The 6,048-nt window shown below is 44.3% G+C and overlaps 1 protein-coding gene across 21 annotated transcripts in view; it reads left to right on the top strand.

Moving 5' to 3' along the window:
- Positions 1 to 1,015: 1,015 nt before the first annotated feature.
- The window catches only part of adgrb2 (adhesion G protein-coupled receptor B2), a 240,978-nt gene continuing 235,945 nt past the window's right edge, over positions 1,016 to 6,048 (top strand). For 11 of the 21 annotated variants that reach the window (XR_004334864.1, XR_004334860.1, XR_004334862.1 and 8 more), the window contains exon 1: positions 1,016 to 1,815. The gene's annotated coding sequence lies outside the window, so the exon portion shown is untranslated. The remainder of the gene's footprint in view (positions 1,816 to 6,048) is intronic. The other 10 variants (XM_032534850.1, XM_032534851.1, XM_032534857.1 and 7 more) reach the window with 2 other exon arrangements.

The following is a 6,048-nucleotide window of genomic DNA, read 5'->3' as shown; positions in this document are numbered from 1 at the left end:
TGAGCCCATTGCTGAGCAATTTTCAAATCTGGTGTGTGAAAGTAATACTGTCCACTTTTGTCTTCAGAGATACAGACTTCATTTTCACACAGTGTTCCTGTGTCTTTCTCTGCATTTGACTGCCAACGAAGCGGCTTCTTGTTGACTGTTCATTAAAAGAAATCAACTTCATTGTAGAGTAATTTGATCGGGCCCTAAAATGGATAATTAGTTATAGAACTGCAAGAACACATGATGGCTGACTATAAGGACGGTGGCTATCTGTCTTCACTAGGAGAGCTGTACCACTAAAGCTCATCCTCCACCGCCAAGCCTTCAAAAGAAGCACTTGAGCTGACTAATGGCCCACCGCTTCCACTCCTCCACATACAAACGCATGCTGCGCGGTGTCTCGAGATCTAACCACATCTTTGTGCCTGTGATACAAATATCAAATCTGAAACCATTCAAACATTAACGGTGGATAATTGCAGGTTTGTTGGAATTGGCATTTTAGCTTGTTAGCTTCATCCAGACTTGCAGGGTTGATACTGAAAGCATAAGGAGTGCCAAATCCCGTCTACATTTTAGACTATTTCTGGCAGAGGGGCGGGAAGAGCTGACAAGGATGGGAAAACTTGTATTTTAAATTAACTAGTATAAGCACTGTGTTGTGGGGGTGTGACCTATTAAATAAGTATAAATGGGGTGAGAATGTATTAGAATAGCTTTGGATTTAACTGTTTTGAGGAAAAGTCCAAAGATGCAAATAGTAGAGTTCAAGTGATCAAGCTGGAGAAGTAGCCTGGTTGTGGACTGATGGCCAAACACACTTGGAAACTTGGAATCACGTTCCAAATAAGCGGAAGAAGTGGATTTTGAATAAGTCTCTGCGTGTGCACTTGCTGGATTTGGGAAAACGGCGCGTGCTGACGTCACCACGGGCCATGGTAGTGAGTGGGGGTAAGAGGAGCGGGAGGGAGGAAGGGTTTCGCTGTGAACGCGCCTGACGGATCCCCGGTGGAGGGCAGCGAGGGCGCGCATCCCCATCGACCGTTTGTGAACCGACTGCAGGGGAGCCAGATTCCCGACTGCGAGCCGCTGCCTGTGGATACCTATCCCAGATGCCAGAGCAGGCGCGAGCCACAGACACGTTTCACCCTCTGACAGGGAAGAGGAGGAAATAAGGGCGGTTAACGGAGTAAGACTTAACATATATATATCCTTTTTTTCCCCCCCTCCCTCTCTTTCAACCTCTGCTTCAAATGAAGAGCTTCATTGGACTTGGAGTACCGGGCATCAGTAGGAAAAAAACCCGTTAATCAACTCAGCTCCTGCGGCTGCCTCTCATTGCATTGGAATATACCAGCTTGCCTATATGCGCAAAAAAACATGGAGAATATATGACGTGGATTTATTTTTTGAACAAAATTGGACATCTACAAAAGCGACGATCCTTCTTTTCATTGTTTTTTTTTTGCCATTGGCCTTTTTTTTATTGTTGTTGCGTTCTTCGGTTTGGTTCGTTCGTTTGATCCACATGGCTACTTTATGATTTGGTCCTTAGCGATCCTTTCTTAATTTCCTTTTATTTATTTGTTTATTTTTTACACTTTTTTTTGGTGGGGGTGGGGGGGGTCCGTTTCGGAGGCGCAGAAGTGGCATGCCTGGCAGAGAACATTCGTGGGGAGAAGAATCCGCGCAGCAGCGAGTGTGAATGAATGCTAGTCTCCCTCTCCATCTGAGACGTGCCATGGATGGGAAACTTAATTTGGATCCACGGAACCGATCGGGGAATAGCCGTCGCATCGAATAACTACTGCTGACAGCGATCAGGTGAGGTCTCTTATCTATTAAACTCATCCCTTTGGGCTACTGTTTCTTGCGCCATGGACACCAGATTGCTTTCCAGTCTGACGGTTCATTCATTCGCTTGATGATTGACATCCTCGTCTATAGATAAGTGAGTAGTCCGGTTTTAATGATACATAGAATCAGACTGAAAGATGAACTGGACCCTCACTTTCGCCAGTCCGCGCTGTTTTACACTGTAGTGAGGCTATGTCGGCTGTTACCCGCGGGGATGTGTGATCTGTGAACCTGAACAGAAGTACCGGTGACAGAGAAATCCCCAAATACGTCTCAGCAGTTGAATTAAAGCCCATGAGTGGAGGACAGGTGGACGGCAGTAGCATCCGGAATGCTGAATCCGTCCGTGGGAGACGCAGCGAGCTGTATGATAGCCTCTAAAGCCACTGGCAGACCTGTAACTTTGCGCAGTGGCCAAAAGAAACACACGCACACACAAGCACGCACACACAAGCACGCACAACGATGGTGTTCGCTCTTTTTGGGGGTTTTCCATGATGCCATTTTGACTCTATAAAAACATTTCTGTATCCGAGCTCCAACACCCGCAGCGAAGCTTTCTTTAGCTGTGTCCCTGATGAGTGGACACGATTCTTGGCAGGAGGATGTCTCCTCGGCGGCCTGATTCGCGTGGAGCGTTAGGATAGAGGGCTGATGCCGATGCTTCTTCCCGCCTGTGCTCCTGGGTGAGTGGGTGCCTTCTCCCGCTGAATGCTAAAGAGCCAGGATGTACCAAAGATGCCAGTGAGCGTGCACTGGGGATTGAAAAAGGGGGGGTGGGGGGGAGCTGCTTGACTTACATCCGTACTGGCATCTCATCACGCAACAGAAAGCCCTTTGAAAGCTACCTGATCACGCACTGAGGTCCGATTTATTGGTGGTCGCCTCAGACTGTGGCGTGCGTCTGCCGCAGTGCCGCTTCTTGTAACCATGAAAATGAATAGTATGTGTTTTTTTTTTTGTTTGTTTTTTCATCGAGTCTGAGAAAACGGTTCCTCAGACGTTGGCCTTGCCCCCCCCCGGTAGCGAGCAGGTGGCTCCTGTGACGCTGAACAGGAATAGCACCCGGGACGCAACAAGGAGAGTGCAAAGGAGCCTCCAGCATCCTCTCTCTCTCTCTCCCTCTCGTGTCTACCCATCTGTTGAGCATGCAGTGTGTATGCGCTCTCTCCGCACGCACCTCCAAAACAAACTACAATCAAGCCCCTTTTATAATAGGATTTTAACACACATGGCAGCAGCGACCTCAATTATGTTATTCCCCAAGTAGCCATATGTGGCATGTTGAGCAAGTTCCTACAATATTCTACTTATTCCACCACTAAGTCAGCCGGACTCTGCTACAGCAGCCCGTGGCTGGACTGGTGTAGGCCATTTAACAGGGACACTGATTCATGAGCAGTGCCTGTCTCTTTGGTTCTTGGCACCATTTGGATTAAAATGTCAGATTTAGCCTGTGTACTCATGTTATAAAGGAAGTATACGTTTTTTTTGTAACACAATCATAACTACACAGTATGTTAAAGGCATATTGTACTGCCTTTTCCTTTGGAGAGCTCTTTGTGTATCCCTGCCTCCACCCTGAATGTGAGCAGCAAATAACCATAACATTGCCTCTTCTTTTTTTAAACACAGTGAATAACCTTGTTTGTTTTATTTCTCCGGGATGCTGTCGGAACTAATGGAGCCGGCAGGGCCATGTCCCCTTTTAGCAGAGATGAGCAACCCATGGCTGATGTGTTGGATGTGAGAGAAGGCTCATTTTTAACCCTGCTGTGTAGAGGACAAAGGGTGGTTCAGGCATCGGTTCAGGAAAGACGTGGCAAAGTGTCTAATATATTATCATTTGGAACCAAAACGTCGGCGTATTATTAGGATCCACTTAAAGGATCTGTATTATGTTTATTCTGAGAACATGTGAAGCAGTGACTAATGAGCTCAGAGAACATTGGTTCCCAATGCAGCACTGGTTTGAATTTATTTATTATTTCTTCATGGTTTCAGATGAAGTTCTGAGGATTTTTTTCCTTAAAACGAGAAAAACATCTAATTTAGACTCATTTTGGCTAATTTGCAGTGTGTGCCACAACTCTCCACCCAATAATTACCCATGGAAATCGTACCTGCGTTAACCTCCGTGGTGCTTAAAACATCGTTGTAACCTTTATGTTCCAAGAGTACGGGTTCTAAACCATTGCACCTGCTCTGATTGCTACTTCCCGGTTTAATTTAGAAGCATGAAAAGTGCACTCAACCCATTTCACCCAGTTTAAAATCAGAAAAGAATTCTCATTAGCCGATAGTGTTATCTAGCTAGATAGTTTTGGTTTTATTTTGACCAGATTTGTAGAGTTTTGTTTGTGGGGCTTAACTGGACCCCGATGCTGAGAACACATTACATTTGTAATGTCTCACAGCAGAAAATGGTCACCCAAGTCAACGCAAAACCAGAATCCATCTGCAAGAATGGGCAACTGATCAAACTAAATGACTCTCTTAGTGAGGCTGACTGGAGTGGAGGGAGCTTGGCATTGGCAGACACCAAGATCAAAACCAATAACATATACTTTATATAGTCAAGTAGTTGGGTGAGGTAAAATATGAGGGTGATCGGTCTAAGCCAAATACTGGCCTATGGGATTGTTGTCCACCGGCTTGAATGCCAGGGGGACACCCAGAGCAGCCCCAGATCCAGCACCCTGCACAGCTATCATGGCAAAAATTGCATTAAAAAGAAATTGATCGCACAGAAACAACACATGGGTTACTGTTGACAGCATGTTCTGTCGGTTATCCTCAGTACTGCCGACTACCTTTCAAAAATAAATCGTTTGCGGTTTAATTTTTTTAATAGTTTGAGCACCACAACAAATATTCGGTTAACTTGGCATGTCATGGCAGCAGAGTCTCACAGACGGGTTACTAGTAACCTGGTCAAATTAAACCAAAACTATTTGGCTAGATTGCAATAGGAGTTGAGTTAGAAAATGTTTTTCTGTAATTTAAAAAATGAAGTGACTAGTCGAGTAAATGCTAAATTTTGAATATCAAAGTAATGTAACTTATACAATCGGGAATAGTCTTTGCTTGTATATCTAATGTGCATGTTTTGTTTCTGATTACAGTTGACCAATGCGATTTTGTTGATAAAGAAAGAACATATGAGCATTTGTTTTGTATAAATGCTGTCCAGAATTTATGAATGATTACAGTGGAAGTCAAACATCCTTAGAGTGTTGAATAGGCAGTTTGCATACACATTCTAATTAACCGGTACGTATGATGTAGCACAAAAACATATGCACAACAATTCATGTGATATCCTACGGAATTACGACCGCTGGTCTGTTGTTTCAGAGGCAGTTACAGTTAAGTTTAGCCGACAAAAGGTGACCGTCATGCGACGACAACAGTAAAGTTTAGGCACCGAAACCACATGGTAAGATTAGAAAAAGACTGGTTTGGATGGAAACACTGGTCCCCTTACGTAGCACTCCCTGTCACTACCCGATCTGAATCCAGTGCAGATGTGAGTTTATGCTCAGATGGAATTATTTTACAGCAAGATATCCGGATCTGAAACATTTTAGTTATCTATGACTTTGATTGCTAATGTTAGCTCCAAACGCCGTCATGTGACAGCTTTTGTTGTGTTTGATTGCTAACTTGTAGCCAGCAGTGAACTAACTTTGTTATGTAGGTCCATTTTTACTGTATTGACAATGCAGAAATCTCCTGTTAGCAGGTTCTTGCAGGGTTCTTCAGCCTCTAATCTAGAACTGACATCAGGCCATGAAAATGTGATGCCAGTAATAAATTACTGTCTGTGATGTAATGTATGTCCGGATTCTCTGGGGCTAGCAGCAAAACAGTTCTGCGTGAAATCTGTTATTGTCGCAAAGTGACGCATGCACAACTCACATTTGCACTCGACTCACATCGGGTAGCGACACGTTTCCTGGGTGAAAATCTTACGTTTTCCCTGGCACATGAACTCTGCTCCCCTGCTTGAAATCCCTGTGCTTTATGTCACAAAGTGCTCTTATACATGAGCAGCCAATGTGATATATACAGCAATAAATATGTGTAATACATGTGAATTACAGTGCTTTACATTTCATAGCTATATGTACCAATGGTTCATGAGAACAGCCTGTATAGCTACAAGTGTGTGTGTGTGTGTGTGTGTGTGTGTGTGTG

The sequence above is a fragment of the Etheostoma spectabile genome, chromosome 14 (assembly GCF_008692095.1).
Source record: "Etheostoma spectabile isolate EspeVRDwgs_2016 chromosome 14, UIUC_Espe_1.0, whole genome shotgun sequence".
NCBI classification, from domain to species: domain Eukaryota; kingdom Metazoa; phylum Chordata; class Actinopteri; order Perciformes; family Percidae; genus Etheostoma; species Etheostoma spectabile.
The sequence above is the reverse complement of the archived record's forward strand: the minus strand, read 5'-3'. Positions and strand labels throughout refer to the sequence as shown.